This window comes from Atractosteus spatula, chromosome 4 (genome assembly GCF_055471065.1).
Source record: "Atractosteus spatula isolate fAtrSpa1 chromosome 4, fAtrSpa1.hap1, whole genome shotgun sequence".
NCBI classification, from domain to species: domain Eukaryota; kingdom Metazoa; phylum Chordata; class Actinopteri; order Semionotiformes; family Lepisosteidae; genus Atractosteus; species Atractosteus spatula.
In genome coordinates, this window is record NC_142709.1 from 35,713,477 (window position 1) to 35,731,967 (window position 18,491).

Here is an 18,491-nt window from a genome sequence, read left to right on the forward strand (position 1 = left end):
CGCTATATAAAATAAAGTTTATTATTAATTTGCTGGACAGAGCGGTGAACATTATTATGCATAAGACAAAGATAACGATCCTGATCAGTTTAGAAATCTGTGTACGCTGTAAGGTTTTTACTTCTTAAACTTTTAAAATACACGTTTCGAATAGAAAGAAATCCTCTTCCTGCTACAGTTGCATGAAGTGAGAGGCGAAACAGCCCTACACAGCCCTGTCGCAGTACACGAATATAATCATATCGTTATTAAATTCTTTAGATACGCGATTCCATATTATATTAGCAGAAAAGCTTAAACTACCACTTTTTCACACGCTATTTCACGTTAGTTAAATTTAATTTATTTATATATTATATATTTATATCTCTGACCAAGGGAAACGTCTCATTTTTTCAAAGAAATGTTTGTTCACAACAGCGACTGTCAGAAGATAGGACACAGCGGCTCAGGCACCCGCTGAATGGAAAAGGGGCACTTTAATGTTCTGTATGGCTAATACTAAAGCCAATACTAATATTCAATACTTTAATATCCTTTTCTGTATGTTTAACAATAGTGGGTACTGGCCTAATTCGTCCCTGCTCCCGTTGTTAGGTGTTAATGTGTTGTTAAGTGTGAATTTGTAGCTGTTTCCCTGAGGTCTGGCTTTTTTTCTGGAAAACCATAACTGGTCTTGTCCAGATTGACTGTCGGCGCCCAGGTCTGATCTTTGTCTTCTAAGCTCTCTGTGTACAGTGGAGCCTCCTGTCCAGCCAGCACATGTCCACAGACATTCACAACAACGACATATCATAAAACGTTTGCACATATAGTGTGCAAAAATGCACTTTATTTACTAAAAATAAGACAGAGATACTGTATCAATTTATGTTGCATTAGCCTGATTATGATTAAAAAAACACATATAATTAAACACGCGTTTGCGATTTAAATCAAAACACGATTTAAATCAATATAAATGTTTATATTGTATCGCATACTGTCCAGCCTCCATTTCTCTATAAAAATTTACTCTATTACACACACACAATAAAAGCAGGAAGCAGAAGCAGGGACCGTTGTCAGAAGGGAAGAAGGTGACTATTCATTGTTATCAAAAATGACTTTGAATCGATCATGTTGCGATATTTTGAAATATAAAAGTCAATTGATTGTCCATAATATCGCTATTCTATTTTTTCGAAGAAATGTTTGTTAAAAGAAGAGCCCAGCACCAGCTGGATTTGAACACACAACCTGCAAGTTGTTAATCAGGCACGTAGACCAGTAGGCTACAGGACAACTCGCATGACAGGGAGGCGAAACAGCCCTACATAGCCCTGTCGCAGTACACGAATATAATCATATCGTTATTAAATTCTTTAGATACGCGATTCCATATTATATTAGCAGAAAAGCTTAAAACTACCACTTTTTCACACGCTATTTCACATGCTAGTTAAATACTTCGATGCTTGAAATGTTTAGGGAGAAATGGAATACCGGTGTGTATTTTTCCTTTAAAGTACCGATTCCTGGAATCTGGCTGACACCCTTCTGAAGTGGTAACATGAAATCTGGTATACGGAAAAGAAAGCATTGATAAAAAAAAGCCTGGATTCTCATGTATCTCATACAAGTATATTTTAATACAGTCTTTGCTGTGCTCTTGAGGATCCTTGTGATATTTTGAGCTCTAGTTGAATGATAAGTGTCGCATTTTAAATCATTTTCGTAGTTAGAAATTATGAAAGGCCCTGTTAAAAGCAAGGGAGTTTTTATGCCCGTTGAAGTTAAACAAAATGCCTGACAAAGTATGGCTTGGACAGATTCCAAGTGCTTGTACAAATGTGCTAAAGAAATTATACTTTGAGTTTACAGCTTGTCCAAAGTCATTCATTATTAATACTATTAGTAATATCTTCGGTAAAGGCTTTGATGCATAAATATTTCTGATAAAGGTAGGTTGTGTACTTTTGTCCAGCTGAGCAATCTTGCTTTCATAAAATATATACTGTACGCGATTCAATATTATATTCAATATTATATATTATATATATAAAATGTTTAGGGAGAAATGGAATACTGGTGTGTATTTTTTCTTTAAAGTACCGAGACCAGTCATATACTGTATGTTTATGTTCCAAAATTAATATCGTTTATGGCCTTCACACGCGTTGCAGTATGCTCCTATTCTTTTTATGCTCAGGCATTAAGATTTCCCTTCAGTGGTAAAATTCCATATAAATATTCAATACTTAAACGGGCACAGTTAAGACATTTAATATACATATACATACTGTATACAGTACAGTTTGCATACGGTAATATGACTTTGATGGCTACAGCTCAAACATGAGAGGTTGAGCTTTATTAGCTCCACCTTGCGGAAATTCTGGATACTATTATTTTGCTAGCGGTATTTACCGGTAACTTGCGGTATTTACCGGTAACTTGCGGTAGACTGCGTACAGCATACCGGAAAATAATGCGGTATCACCCGCGCATTTTGAATGGCTGCATCTGTACCGCAGGTAATTGGCTACGTCATCGCGCGGTACGTGATTGGTTGACCGATGGGCACTCATGGTGCGTTGGTCGGTCGTAGAAAGATTTAAATGTCTTTACTGTGCCTGTTTTAGTATTGAATATTTATATGGAATTTTACCACTGAAGGGAAATCTTAGTAGCTGAGCATAAAAAGAATAGGAGCATAACGCGTACAGTATATATATTACAATATATATACACCAGTATTCCATTTCTCCCTAAACATTTTAAGCATCAAAGTCTTTAACTAACGTGAAATAACGTGTATAAAAAGTGGTTGTTTTAAGCTTTTCTGCGAATATAATATGGAATCGCGTATCTAAAGAAATTAATAACGATATAATTATATTCATATAATACCTTGCGGGTGATACTGTGGTCTACGTGCCCGACTTCTGTACCACAGGTTGGTTGACTTTTTATATTTCTAAATATCACAACATGTTTGAATTTAAGTCATTTTTAATAACAATGAATAGTCACTTTCTTTACTTCTGACAACGGTCCCTGCTTCTGCTTCCTGCTTCTATCGTGTGTGTGTGTGGGGGGGAGGATCCCTTTAGATCTCCCTTCAGATTTAAAAGGTTATTAATCATATCTTCGGTGTCGCATCTTCCCAGTGTAGCTGATCTTTTGCTGCCTGGGTAAACTATCACAAACCTTTAGAGAACTTAACATTTCTATTATCAACAAATTGTAAATACGACATTTACATAGGCATTATTAATTTTTCACTTGAGTGTATGGAGGATTGTCAGCTGTCACTGAGAGCAGACCCCCTCTCTTAGGCTGTGCAAACGATCTTTTAACTTTTTATAGAGAAATGGAGGCTGTACAGTATGCGTTACAATATAAACATTTATATTGATATAAATCGCATTTTGATTTAAATCGCAAACGCCTGTTTAATTAAATGTATTTTTTTATTCACAATCAGACAAATGCAATATAAATTGTTATCTTTGTCTTCTAAGTATCTTAATAAACTTTCAGCATAGCTTTCTCCCCGTTGAGATTTATTTTTCTTGGGATTTTGGGATCAAACGTGGAAAGATTAGATTGTAATCGTTTTTATTTTTTAAATATATTTTAGAAAAGTGTAATCTATACTAAAAATCTGTATTTATTAAAAACCACTCGATACTTATATTAATGGAGTTTAGTTGATACTGTTTAAACTTTTAATTATTTTAAATCGTATTACAGCATTGTACACATGCTTAAAAGAGAAGAGAGAAAATGCAAGCCTTCTTCAGGTGTGATTGTCTTCTGCTCAGAATGAAACGCTAAAATGTAATGTAGGCTCTGAATGGGTTCAATTATGATTTGGGCTTGACTAAGGTCGCTGCCTTTCATCTAAAATCCTGCTTGAATCCTTCCAAACTAAAAATTAGACACAAGAAGAGAAGAGGCTCTGGTGAAATTTCTCTTTTTTTAATTTCTCTTTTTTTCTTGGAAAAACATCTTACCCGCTGCAATCCGGGCACAGAAGGATTAAAAGAAGTCAGACAGGCAGGGGGGAGAGTGAGTTCTAAATAAAGAGGTATCCAGGTAACAGTGAAACGGGCGGACAGTCTAGGGAGATCGCCCGTTTTCCATGTAAATAGTTCCCTGGTTCTGCACCCCTTGGTGTTTCTCTCGCTCTCTCTCGGGCTGGCAGGCTTGTCTTGTGTCTCTCTCTCGTCTGGGCACGGGAGTGCTGCTGGAAGGTGTTGACGGAAACACCTAATCATTAGCTCGAAAGATTTCAGTGCTTTGTGTATATTCTAATGGCAGTGGGGACAGGGTGTGTGGGAACAGGTTTGGTTGAAATTGCATTGGAGATCTATGTTCTTCACACCTGAAACATTTTCTCTGAAAGCATTTTCTTCCCAGTTTAGCCGATCTTGTTACAGCATGTTACAGTTTACTATTATTAACCATATTAATTTTAAGTGATTAATGCCATTTTTTGACCACGCACGAATATTCTTATGTCCATATCTTCGCAAGGGAATCAGTGCGAATTGTAATACTAATTAAATGACCGCGGGCACTTTCCACCCCCTCTGACAGCAGGAACATTCCTATTCTTAGCTCAGCAGCTTATTACAATATAGGGTGTTCAAGCTGTTTTTTTTTTACACAGTGACACAGCGTCGCGTTGTGAATCTGTTTTTCCATGTTTACAAAGAAAGTGGAATACAGTGATACTACCTGCTATATAGATACATATGTTTAGATATCTAGACCCTTAAATAATTGTCATTATTAATAATAGTGATAATAATGCTAATCGGCCAGTAAAAGCACAGTTGTCCTTCACATGAATGCCTGAAACATTTTACCAAACCCAGGATTTTACACTATATTCCCCATTATAAAACGGATAATTCCAGTCCTGAAGTCTGATTGGCTGACATACATTCGAAGAAGTCCTATATTTTTTAATATAGGCACATCCCGGAATTTTGACTTCACTGTGTAATGAAGAAATTTTAAAGACTACTTCTTAGCGTAGATAAAAAAGCTTGGATTCCCATGGACAGTATCTTATACACATATCTTTTTCTGTTGTCTTTGTTGATCTCTTGAGGATCCTTGTGATATTTTGAGCTCTCGTTGAATGATAAAAGTGTCGCAGTTTAAATAATTTTCGTTGTTAGAAATTATGAAACACTCTGTTAAAAGCAAGGGAGTTTTTATATCTGTTATAGTAAAAGAAAATGCCAGACGAACTAGGGATTGGACAGTTTTTTAGTGCTTGTACAATCGATGGAAATGTTCAAATAAATGTGCTAAAGAAATAAACAAAAAAGTAAGTTATTCCTTTATCATATTGGCTAGCTAATGTCCCATCTTTGTTAGTTAGATCAATGAAATGCTGTGGTGTTACTTTTTGTCGATGAAAAAATTAAGTCTTTTCATTTAAAATGACGGTTACAAATAATGTGGACCAGCATAATACTTTGAGTTTTACTGGTGGAGCTCATACAGCTGTGTCTGGATATCTTGGTCAATTATTCGGCTATATCCTGGCTGGACAGGAGGCTCTACTGTACACAGAGAGGGACGGGAGGGGGGAACAAGCTGCCCAGCCGTGTGGTTGAAGCTGATACCCTGGATTCTCTCCAGACACAGCATTATGAGCTCTACCAGCCAGGACAGGAGGCTCTACTGTACACAGAGAGGGGCGCTGCAAACAGTCCAACCCCAGGATACAGTCCTCACGGACTGGGGCAAGGTAGAAGGGGTGTTTCACCCTCGCAGCCCCAAAGTGCACGGTGAGTGCCCTGGGGGTCCGGCTGCCTCGGTGCCTGGCAGGACACCAGGCCGCAGCAGGGTGATGGTTAAACCGGTGTCGACGAGGGCCTGGCAGGGTCTGCCCTCGGTGAGGCAGGGAAGGAATAAGCCCCGGCTGTGGCCAACTCTTCCCACAGCAGGCGGGGTGAAGCGCTCCTTCTGCCTTTCCGGAGCGGGGGTAGCTTCGCTCAAGGGCGGCCTTCCCCCCTTTATGCCGCCCCGCTCCCGTTTCCCGACAGCATCCAGAGTCCCCGGGGCGGGGGAAACCGGTGGTTCTCTAAGTCCGACATCATCGGCCATTCACTGTCCATCCTCCCGCTTCTGACACCAATGTAATGAATTTGGGTTAGTTGAGAAACTTGTGGAGTTAAAAACTGCGCTTTATTTGTTCTCCGTCACCACCCGCCAGCAGCACTCCCGCGCCCAGACGAGAGAGACACAAGACAAGCCCGCCAAGAGCGCGGGCCCGAGAGAGTGAGAGTGAGAGTGAGAGTGAGAGTGAGACACCAAGGGGTGCGGAACCAAGGAACAAGCCTGCCAGCCCGAGAGAGAGCGAGAGAAACACCAAGGGGTGCAGAACCAGGGAACTATTTACATGGAAAATGGGCGATCTCCCCAGACTGTACGCCCGTTTCACTGTTACCTGGATACCTCTTGGGGAATATCCTCTATATCCTCTTGGGGGGAAGATCCTCTTAGGGGATATTCTAACAACAAGTGATTATAAGACGAGCTGTCAAAGTGCAATGAAATACAATATGCTGGACAGTATGCTTCTCAAAGTGCTTTACGGGATAACAACCATAGCAACAACAATTTTACAAGTCCTGGGAGGAAGAATATCATCAATATCAATAATAATAATAATAAACTTTATTTTATATAGCGCCTTTAAACTTTTTTTAAATGCATTTGGATCTGCACACAGAGCAGTGTTTACTTGAACATGGAGATGCCATACTGAATAATTCCTGCACATAGCCATTGCAGTGGAATTTGCATCGTTTGGCAGGGCTATGATTCATACAAGTGGTGGTGGATTTGGAGACAAAATGTATTTACATTGGGTTGCTGTAAGTGGAGAACTAATAACCCCAAAGCTCTACTTATTATTTTACAAGAGAACGCACCTGACAAGCTGGACAGTATGCTTCTCAAAGCGCTTTACAGGATAACAACAGCAATTTACTGGGAGTTCTGGGAGGAAAAATATGATCAATATTGATAATAATAATAATAAACTTTATTTTATATAGCGCCTTAAAAGGTGGCTCCTCAAAGCACTTTACAGGTTAATAACCGATGAAACAACAGTGGCTGGGGGTTGAAAATACCTGTGAAACCGTTTTGTTCACAAACGATGTACTGTAGACAAAGAGACTCAGTAGCAATAGCAATTAGCAATATCAAAATAGCAATATTATGGACACACAATTGACTTTTTTTAAAAAAAAACTTTTTTTTGACAGCTGGTTTTTGTTGACAGCTTGACACAAGTTTATCAGTGAAAAGACCACGGGCATTCTTCCTCCCCCCTACATTCTCAGAGTAGAATAGAATTTATTATTAGCACAATTTATTACAGTGCTAAATTTAATGTTATTGATTACTGATAGTTTATGCTAACACATAGCTTTCTTAACGCGAGAAGTACTACCGTAAGTACTGTAAATACTTACTGTAAGCAAAAAAAAGGGGTTTTGGAGGGGGGGGAGGTGTCTTTCACTGGAAGACTCCCTCCCTTCTACTTTGAAAATACCTGTGAAACCAGTTTAATTGGTCACAGCCAGCACTCCCGCAGAGAGTGATGAAAACCGTGCAGCGCCAGGCGAATGCACATTAATATGTTGGGCTTTTGGGCTCAGGTGGATTTGCACCCTAAAGTTCAACCTGCGGTACCGCTGTGTACTGTGCATACAGTACGAACATGTGTTATTTTGAAATATAAAAAATGTCAATGTACTGTAGTGTCCATAATATTTGCTATTTTAGTTTTCAAAGAAGTGTTTCTGTTAAAAGAAAACTCATAGCGATTGCTGGATTTGAACACCTGACCTCAATCTTATACTGTAAATCAGTCGCTTAAGCCGTGACGCCACTGAGGCAAGTCATGTGACACGCACTGAAACAGCAATACAGATATTACAGTAATATGGTTGGAAGGTCAACCACATGTAAGACTTTGGTGCTTAAAATGTTTAGGGAGAAATTGAGTATTGGTGTGTATTTTTTCTTTAAAATACCAATAACAGCAACATACAGTTTACATAATATGTTTATGTTCCTAAATTAATATAGTTTATGACCTTTATGACCTTCGTTATGCTCCTCTGCGTTTTATGCTTAGCTACTAAAATTTCCCTTTAGTGGTAAAATTCTATATAAATATTCAATACTAAGCGGATTAAAATGTGCACAGTAATGATTAAATCTTTTCACTAACGACCAATACACCACATTATCTTCCGTGTCGCATTAACATTGGAATGTTTTTTTACAAGTGTCAAAAGAAGCGATACACAACCTGTCTTCTCTATAACTCTTCAGTTTACAGAGGAATTCAGCCAGAGCCTCACAACATTGTCCAATAATACTCTTCTTGTGTCTAATTTTTAGTTAAGCAGGATTTGAGCTACAGACCATAACAGACCAAAAAACAGAATCCACCTGCGATTTGGGTGTTAACAAAACGTGTTTACAAAGAAAGTGAAATACAGTAATATTACCAGCTATATAGATACATAGATTTAGATATTTAGATCCTTAAATTAATATCATTATTAATTTATTTAGATACGTGATTACATATTCTCAATTATAAAACAGATAATTCCGGTCCTGGAATCTGACTGGCTGACACCCTTCTGAAGCAGTACCATAATCTCTGGTATACGGACGCCACAGAAATTTGACTTTTTACTGTGTGATACATTTTAAAGAGTACTTCTTAGCGTAGATAAGAAAGCGTAGATAAAAAGCTTGGATTCTCATGTATCTGATACAAGTATCTTTTAATATAGTCTTTGTTGTGCTCTTGAGGATCCTTGTGATATTTTGAGCTCTGGTTGAATGATAAGTGTCGCAATTTAAATAATTTCCGTTGTTAGAAATTATGAAACGCTCTGTTAAAAGCAAGGGAGTTTTTATGCCCGTTATAGTAAAAGAAAATGCCTGACAAAGTAGGGCTTGTACAGTTTTCAAGTGCTTGTACAAATGTGCTAAAGAAATGAACAAAAAAAGTCATTTATTCCTTTATCATATTGGCTAGCTAATGTCCTGTCCTCGTTAGTTAGATCAACGAAATGCTGTGGTGTTTGTCAAAGAAAAAAATAAGTCTTTTCGTTTAAAATGACGGTTAGAAAGAATGTGGACCAGCGTAATACTTTGAGTTTACAGCTTGTCCAAAGTCATTCATTATTGATACTATTAGTAATATCTTCGGTAAAGGCTTTGATGCATAAAATATTTCTGCATAATTAAAATATTTATGATAAAGGTAGGTTGTGTACTTTTGCCCAACTGAGCAATCTTGCTTTCATAAAATATACCAACTTTTTAATGACTGATGATGACATGCTGTAATAAACAGCTTAAATTTAAAAGCTCAAATGCTGTACATGAGAGGTTAAGCTTTATTGGCTCCTCCTGGCGGTTTTACAAGGTGATTCTGGATACTTTCCAGTATGACGTCAAATGACGCGTTACACCGCGTGATACTGCGTTTTGATGCGACACGCCCACCGCGGTGTACTGGCGAAATACCCCACGCGTTTTGAATGGCTGCATCTGTACATACTGTGGTTATTTTGGAAAAGTTTTTACGTGCTCCTTCTGACTATATTAAGTTTATATACTTTGTAAAAAGTTATAATTTTTTAACCTTTTCTGCGAATACCTACGCTCGTTTAAAATTTTTAGACTTTAGAACTTAGAATTTTAGAATTTGATTAATAGGGAATATAATATGGAATCGCGTATCTAAAGGAATTACTAACGATGTAATTATATCATATACTGTAGCTCAAATCCTGCTAAACTAAAAATTAGATACAAGAAGAGTATTATTGGATAATGTTGTGAGGCTCTGGCAGAATTTCTCTGTAAACTGAAGAGTTATAGAGGAGACATGTTGTGTATTGCCTCTTTTTACACTTGTAAAAAAGAACATTACAATGTTAATGCGACACGGAAGATATTATTAATAATGCAGCACTTTCGGGTTCACATGGGTATACACCCTACACTGCTGGGGGATTGAACCTGGGCCTCCGGCGTCACTCAACAGAGAACCAGACAGTTGAGCTACAGTGAGATCTCCCATCAACCCCGGCGGTCCCTTCTATTCACAGGGAAGGCAGTGACGTCACTGCACTGGCAAGCTGGCTTGCACAATACCTGTAATGTTGACCATAAAGCATACGTGTTATTTATTACTGTGTATTTATTTTTGGGCTTTACATTTACGTTTATAATAGAGAATGTCCCCATTACCCCAATTTTGATTAAAATCGCAAACACATATTTAATTAGATGCCTTTATTGATTCACAATCTGACAATGCAACGTAAATCGTTGTCTTTGTCTTCTAAGTTCCTTATTTAACTTTAAGCAGAGCTTTCTCACTATTTAGATTTATTTTTCATACCATCGTTAAACAAAGCAGGAGCGTATTATACTTCCTCACGTGGAAAGATTAGATTGTAATACTTTTTATTTTTTTAATAAATTTTAGATGTGTCATCTATACAAAAAAGTTGTATTTATTTAATACCACTTGATAGTTACATTAATAGACATACGAATTCAAGTTGTATACTGTTTAGACTTTTAATCACTTTAAACTGTATTACAGCACGTTTAACATTAAACATGAAAAAGTCGGTATATTTTATAAAAGCAAGATTGCTCAGTTGGACAAAAGTACACAGCCTTCCATCTCCATCATAAATATTTTAATTATGCATAAATACTGAGATGGATAGTTTTAGTAAATATGTTGACAAATACCTGAATTTTTGCAAGATAAAATTGTATCCAGCTGTGAATCAGCTATGTGACCTTGCCCTTCGTGAAATTGTGGAAAAGAGGTTTAGTGGGCAGCATTACTCACAGTGTAGTGACCATAAAGTGTTTTAATACACTGTACAGTATAACAGTATAAAGCAAGTATGTTTTTTAATGTTTGTAATCGCTATTCTTGCAAGTACATTTTGTATTCAGTTTGCTTCTGTGTGTTAGCTGGTGGACAAACGTTCGAGGTGAAAATTCTTCCACAAGGAGTGTACCTTTAAAGCAGAGCAGACTGCACCAAACTCTTTCGGCTCTGTATGTTGGTCAAGCAATTTCTCTTTGACACTTTCTTTAGTCATAGAGGTAGGAAGATGCCTCCTCCCTCCCCCTTCCCTCTTCCTGCCTCACCTGTTCCCATTTCCCACTAATTATTGATCACTATCTTTATGCACCTGTGAAAAAAATGGCATAAAAATGACAAAGTGAAGGCTGTGAAAACATTCACATTGTACTTTAAACATAAAGCAAGTGTTCTCGTAACTCTAGGAGGTCTCGTGAAAACACTACAGATATGCCAAAATCGTTTTCGAACTTCAAGCTAACTTTACTGCAGTTGAAAACCGAACAAAAAAATCACTCTGAAAAAGTTACAAGAAGCTTGAAATTATTATTATTAAATTAATACTGTTAATAATGACCAGACACATTATTATTGTTTCAGTGGTATTTTTAATACTGTTTTGCTATTCTCGATTCTAATTACAATATATACAATTTTATTTTAAGGCTTGAGGCATCTGTTAAATTGCCCACTGAATAAAGTTTTTTTAATTATTTTTTTTTTATTAAACCGGTTGAACAGCTGTTAAGCATACTGTAGTTTTTGTTAACAAAACACAACTTTGTCTGCCAGTGAAAAAAATGAGAGCGGGCACTTTTCCTTCCCCCCTATATTCTCATGTACGAGTAGAAATGGTAAACCTTCCAATGAAAGAGAGTCCCCCTTCTCTCCACAGACAGACTGACAAATGTTTTCTCAGCCTTCACTTTGCCATTTTTACACCATTTTTTGGACCGCACATAAATATTCTTATGTCCATATCTTCGCAAGGGAAACACAGAAAGCCTTCAAACCAAATGCATTTTAAAGACCATGACTTGTGAAAATTTTCACAACCTCCACATAAACGTATCAGTGAGATAATTTTTTTGAGTTTTTTTCTGACACTCTGTGTTTTCACTGATGCACAATTACGCACCATCTGGAACACTGGGGTACCGCTGTGTACATACAGATGCAGCCATTCAAAATGCGCGGGCGATACCGCATTATTTTCCGGTACGCTGTACGCAGTCTACCGCAAGTTACCGGTAAATACCGCAAGTTACCGGTAAATACCGCTAGCAAAATAATAGTATCCGGAATTTCCACAAGGTGGAGCTAATAAAGCTCAACCTCTCATGTTTGAGCTGTAGCCATCAAAGTCTTTAACGAAGATATTACTAATAGTATTAATAATAAATGACCTTGGACAAGCTGTAAACTCAAAGTATTGCCCTGGTCCACATTCTTTTTTTCATTGACCGTCTTTGTAAAAGTAACACCACAGCATTTCGCAATCATGCAAAGTACAGTAATTTTTGAGAATCGATTCACCATGCCTTACACATGCTCATAAAAGAGATTGATTTAGGAACATAAACATATTACCGTATGCAAACTGTACTGTATAAAGTATGTATATGTATATTTAATGTCTTAACTGTGCCCGTTTAAGTATTGAATATTTATATGGAATTTTACCACTGAAGGGAAATCTTAGTGCCTGAGCATAAAAAGAATAGGAGCATACTGCAACGCGTGTGAAGGCCATAAACGATATTAATTTTGGAACATAAACATACAGTATATGGCTGGTCTCGGTACTTTAAAGAAAACATACACGAAACATGGTTTCATTATGACCAGAATCGGTCTTGAGATATTTTTAACTTGATTTACAGTATTTGAGAGGTATATCTTGACACCGATACTACGTAAGTACTGCTCACGTACTGTATATGTTTCTAGGTTTATATTATGCATTTCATACGGTCAAATTACTTTTGAGCAACTGATAAGAAGCGCGAAACGGTATGCCCAGGGCGTTTTAGTTTCGTTTTGTGCGGGGACTGCTTTAACTATATCGCCGTGGATTGATTAGAGATATCAAGTACATACAAGTCATTTTTTAAATGTTGTAGTTTGTCTTGTAAAAATGTTACGAGAACATCATCTGTCAACAATTACACAGGTTCTGTTTCCATATTGCGGATTTTGGTTACGTAATATTATTTTCTAATTTAACGTTGTGAATATATGATTTGGGCAAACAGAGCCGCAAAGAAGTACATTATGGGTTGTTGTTTTTTTTTGCAGTTTTATCTAGAACAAGCGATGCTTAAACCTTTGTCTGATTCTTGTGAAACTATCCACACGACAGTTACAGTACCTAGGAGTTGACTTCAGTGATGTCACTGATGGGATGTTTCTAAAAATCCATCCTCTGTAAAACGTCTTCTCTAGTTGTCCTGCATATGTATTCGCTAATGAAGCTGTGTGTTCTGAGCCTGGATCTCTACATTTCTGTATGAACCAGCTTAGAGGGCTAAAGACAGCTTGTGTTTAAATTGAGTGTAAGGTAATTTATGCTTCTGAAGTCATGGTCAGCATTTATTATTGTACTGTGCTGTAAACTTGTTCTGTGCCTAGTCACATTATTTTATAGCGTTTTTATAGCGTTCAATCTGGTGGCGCTGTGTGTTAGTTTTCTGACTCCCATGTCACATGGTCTGTGATTGAATCCCATGGAACTACTGTACAGTATGACTTTATTTTTTAACAAACATTTCTTTGAAAAAATGAAACGTTTCCCTTGGTCAGAGATTAAATAAAACCTCACTCGCACCAAACAAATTTATATTTCTAAATATCACAACATGATCGAATTTAAGTCTTTTTAATAACAATGAATAGTCACAAAATATGCGTTACAAAATAAACATATATATTGATTTGAATCGCGTTTTGATTTAAATCGTAAACGCGTGTTTAAATATATGTGTTTAAAGGCGATATACTGTATAAAAGCGCTGATTCTTATGGAGTGTGTTCCGCCGGGGATTCAAAAAATTTATTTTTTTTAATCGCGTATCTAAGGAAAATTGCAGTATAACTTTGTTCATGCACAAACAGTGGCATGTTACATTATAATTTGGGTGTCTCCTCTTGCCAGAAAGCTCTAAATTGCATTAAACTGCATTGAACTGCGACACTGATCATTCATCTCTAAATAAACTTTATTTTATATAGCGTTTTAGGCGAATAGGTAATTAGATTGCTCATAAACCTAATCGCTTTTTCTACATAAACACAACGTGATTGCTCTCTGAAAATGCTTTTCCTTTATATTTAGGCTCAGAATTCAACTATAGATCGTATTATTATAAACTTTCTTGGAAAAATGTATTTTATGTAAACCATGTTTGCTATTAATTCATTTAGGGCTAAAATACGTTCATTGTCTTCCAATCGAGTTGAGTTGACATTGGAAGCTTGCCACACCCGGACTGTTAAACCAACGCATTAGCACGTCAAAGCCCATTGAGGGTATTGAGCCAGTATTGGCTTTAGTATTAGCCATACAGAACATTAAAGTGCCCCTTTTCCATTCAGCGGGTGCCTGAGCCGCTGTGTCCTATCTTCTGACAGTCGCCGTTGTGAATGTCTGTAGAGTGTATCTTATTTTTAGTACTATATTTTTGTATTATATTCCCTATTAATCAAACTCTAAGAGTATGTATCGGCTTGTCCCCTCCTCCCGCCCCTCTCTGTGTACAGTGGAGCCTCCTGTCCAGCCAGCACATGTCCACAGACATTCACAACAGCGACATATCATAAAACGTTTGCACATATAGTTAAATTATTAGTTGTTTTTCAGGAAGTTAAAAAAAACACTTGAATTACTTATCCAGTCTCTCGAAATAAAGTTATTTTTCAAGCAATGCAACAAACGTCGGGCAATGTGTTTTTTTTAATCCAACATTGAGAGCCACATCTTAAATCTTGTCAGTCAGGTCTTTTTTCTCTATTTGAATTGTGGTTTACACATCGCACGACTTTAAAAGCTAGAAAGACAGGTTTCGATTCACATTAGCTGGCGAGCCTTGTTAACAAAAAAACTAATAATAATGTAACATGACACTGTTTGTTCATGAACAAAGTTATACTGAGATTTCCTTAGATACGCGATTAAAAAAAAAAATAAAAAAAAATTTGAATCCCCGGCGGAACACATTCCATAAGAATCAGCGCTTTTACAGTATATATCGCCTTTAAAGGTGGCTTCTCAAAACGCTTTACAGGATAAAAACAACAAGAACAGCAACAACAACAATATTGTATTTCATTGCACTTTGAAAACCAAGTAATAACTTAACTATACGTGCAAACGTTTCATATGTTGCTGTTGTGAATGCCTGTGGAGTGTATCTTATTTGCCTTGAGTCCTGGTTATCTCTCTCCCCCTCCTCCCTCTCTCCCTCAATTCAATTCAATTCAAGGTGTTTTATTTGCATGACAGATGGGTACAATCAGTGTTGGGTATGTATATTTTGATATTTACACCCGGCGCGGCACCGAGGGAGCGTCTGCATTTATAACTTAGTTTTTAAAATTAGTCAAGCAATATGAAGCATCTCCTTTTACATTTAAGTCCCTTAAATACATTGAGCACAGCTTTCTCACCACTTAAGATTGCTTTTTGATACCATCCTTACACAAAGCAGAAACTTTCCGATGACTTACAGTACAAGTGGAAAGATTACAGATTTTAATCATCTTTAATTTTGTTACGTTATACATTTTAGGAACGTTTCATCTAAACAAACACCACAAAACGATTCTCGACACCTACAGTAGTTCACTGCTTTAAATACATCGAATTAAGAAAGTTATGTGTAGCACTTTAGATCTTTTTTTCTGAACCAGGGAAAATCTGATCATGTTTCTCTATAACAATAATAAAAAACTTTATTTTACATATCACCTTTAAAAGTGGTAGTACCTTTTTTAGTACTATATTTTTGTATTATATTCCCTATTAATCAAACTCTAAGAGTATGTATCGGCTTGTCAGTCAGGTCTTTTTTCTCTATTTGAATTGTGGTTTACACATCGCACGACTTTAAAAGCTAGAAAGACAGGTTTCGATTCACATTAGCTGGCGAGCCTTGTTAACAAAAAAAACAGACAATACCCATGGAGGGGGAGGTCAAGCCAGAGAGAGAGTTTTTTGCCCTCTGTCTAAAAACCCAAATAACCCGGGGCAGAGACTCCGGGGGGATCATTGCGTGGTACAGAGCGGAGCTCAATCAATTCTTATGGAATGTGTTTTCTTTCTTCTTTTTTTCAGCATGGAATAAACCTGTTACTTGATTCATATGGATGCCCGGTTCCACCGGGGCAGTATAACCCTGTTCATGCACAAACTGTGGCATGTTACATTGATTTGGGTGTCTCCTCTTGCCAGAAAGCTCTAAATTGCATTTTGAGCGTGGTTTTTGACTTTTTTTAAATTGCATTTTGGGCGCGGACAGCACATACAAGGGTTAATGAACTGCGCCAAGAAATTTAAAATAGTATTCTTTAGGTGTGAGGGTAGGAGTGGACCGCAGCAGGCATAATCAGCAAACCAGGAAAACAAAGAACAGGACAGGTGAGATGTGTATCCAGAAAGCGAGTGATCAGAAAAAGGAAATGGTGTCTTTCCCTGGCATTAGCTCATCGGTATGGTGTAAGTTTACCCTTACTTCGTGCGACTGGAAAAGAATTCGTGATCGGATCAACGAAATGCTTCGTAGAAGGAGGCGCTCTTTTCCTCTAGTCTAACAGTCTGTCCACAAACAAAACATTCCTGTTAGACAAGAGGAATTGAAAAAAAACAATTTTGTCAATGGAAACCGGTGTGTGTGTCTCTCTCTGCTGGATGTCCCTCTCACTCTCTGCTGAATGAATAAAAGCATTTTATTAAAAACGCGTTTGCGTTTTTCTGGTATTTACTTTGGTCCCTTTTAACTGTTTTTCGATCTACTGTATTGCTTTGAGATGCCACTTTTAAAGGTGATATGTAAAATAAAGTTTTTTATTATTGTTATAGAGAAACATGATCAGATTTTCCCTGGTTCAGAAAAAAAGATCTAAAGTGCTACACATAACTTTCTTAATTCGATGTATTTAAAGCAGTGAACTACTGTAGGTGTAACATAACATTCAGAAACACAATCACGTATTTGACAAATAAAAACGATTACAATCTAATCCTTCCACGTTTGATCCCAAAATCCCAAGAAATATAAATCTTAACGGGTAGAAAGCTATGCTGAAAGTTTATTAAGATACTTAGAAGACAAAGATACTGTATCAATTTATGTTGCATTAGCCTGATTATGATTAAAAAACACATATAATTAAACACGCGTTTGCGATTTAAATCAGAACACGATTTAAATCAATATAAATGTTTATATTGTAACGCATACTGTCCAGCCTCCATTTCTCTATAAAAATTTACTCTATTGCACACACACACAATAGAAGCAGGAAGCAGAAGCAGGGACCATTGTCAGAAGGGAAGAAGGTGACTATTCATTGTTATCAAAAATGACTTAGAATCGATCATGTTGTGATATTTTGAAATATAAAAGTCAATTGATTGTCCATAATATCGCTATTCTATTTTTTCGAAGAAATGTTTGTGAAAAGAAAAGTCCAGCACCAGCTGGATTTGAACACACGTGAGTTGGTAAGCGGGCACGTAGACCAGTAGGCTACAGGGGAAATTGCATGAAGAGAGAGGCGAAACAGCCCTACACAGCCCTGTCGCAGTACACGAATATAATCATAACGTTATTAAATTCTTTAGATACGCGATTCCATATTATATTAGCAGAAAAGCTTAAAACTACCACTTTTTCACACGCTATTTCACATGCTAGTTAAATACTTCGATGCTTGAAATGTTTAGGGAGAAATGGAATACCGGTGTGTATTTTTCCTTTAAAGTACCGATTCCTGGAATCTGACTGGCTGACACCCTTCTGAAGTGGTTCCATAAAATCTGGTATACGGAAAAGAAAGCATTGATAAAAAAAAGCCTGGATTCTCATGTATCTCATACAAGTATCTTTTAATACAGTCTTTGCTGTGCTCTTGAGGATCCTTGTGATATTTTGAGCTCTAGTTGAATGATAAGTGTCGCATTTTAAATCATTTTCGTAGTTAGAAATTATGAAACGCCCTGTTAAAAGCAAGGGAGTTTTTATGCCCGTTGAAGTAAAACAAAATGCCTGACAAAGTATGGCTTGGACACATTCCAAGTGCTTGTACAAATGTGCTAAAGAAATTATACTTTGAGTATACAGCTTGTCCAAAGTCATTCATTATTAATACTATTAGTAATATCTTCGGTAAAGGCTTTGATGCATAAATATTTCTGATAAAGGTAGGTTGTGTACTTTTGTCCAGCTGAGCAATCTTGCTTTCATAAAATATATACGCGATTCAATATTATATTCCCTTTTAATCAAATTCTAAAAGTATGCTTGTTGACTCCGGTATCTCTTAAGTT

The 18,491-nt window shown here is 37.0% G+C and overlaps 1 protein-coding gene across 2 annotated transcripts in view; it reads left to right on the forward strand.

Moving 5' to 3' along the window:
• The window catches only part of pdxka (pyridoxal (pyridoxine, vitamin B6) kinase a), a 153,954-nt gene that overhangs the window by 71,431 nt on the left and 64,032 nt on the right, over positions 1 to 18,491 (forward strand). The window lies entirely within an intron of this gene.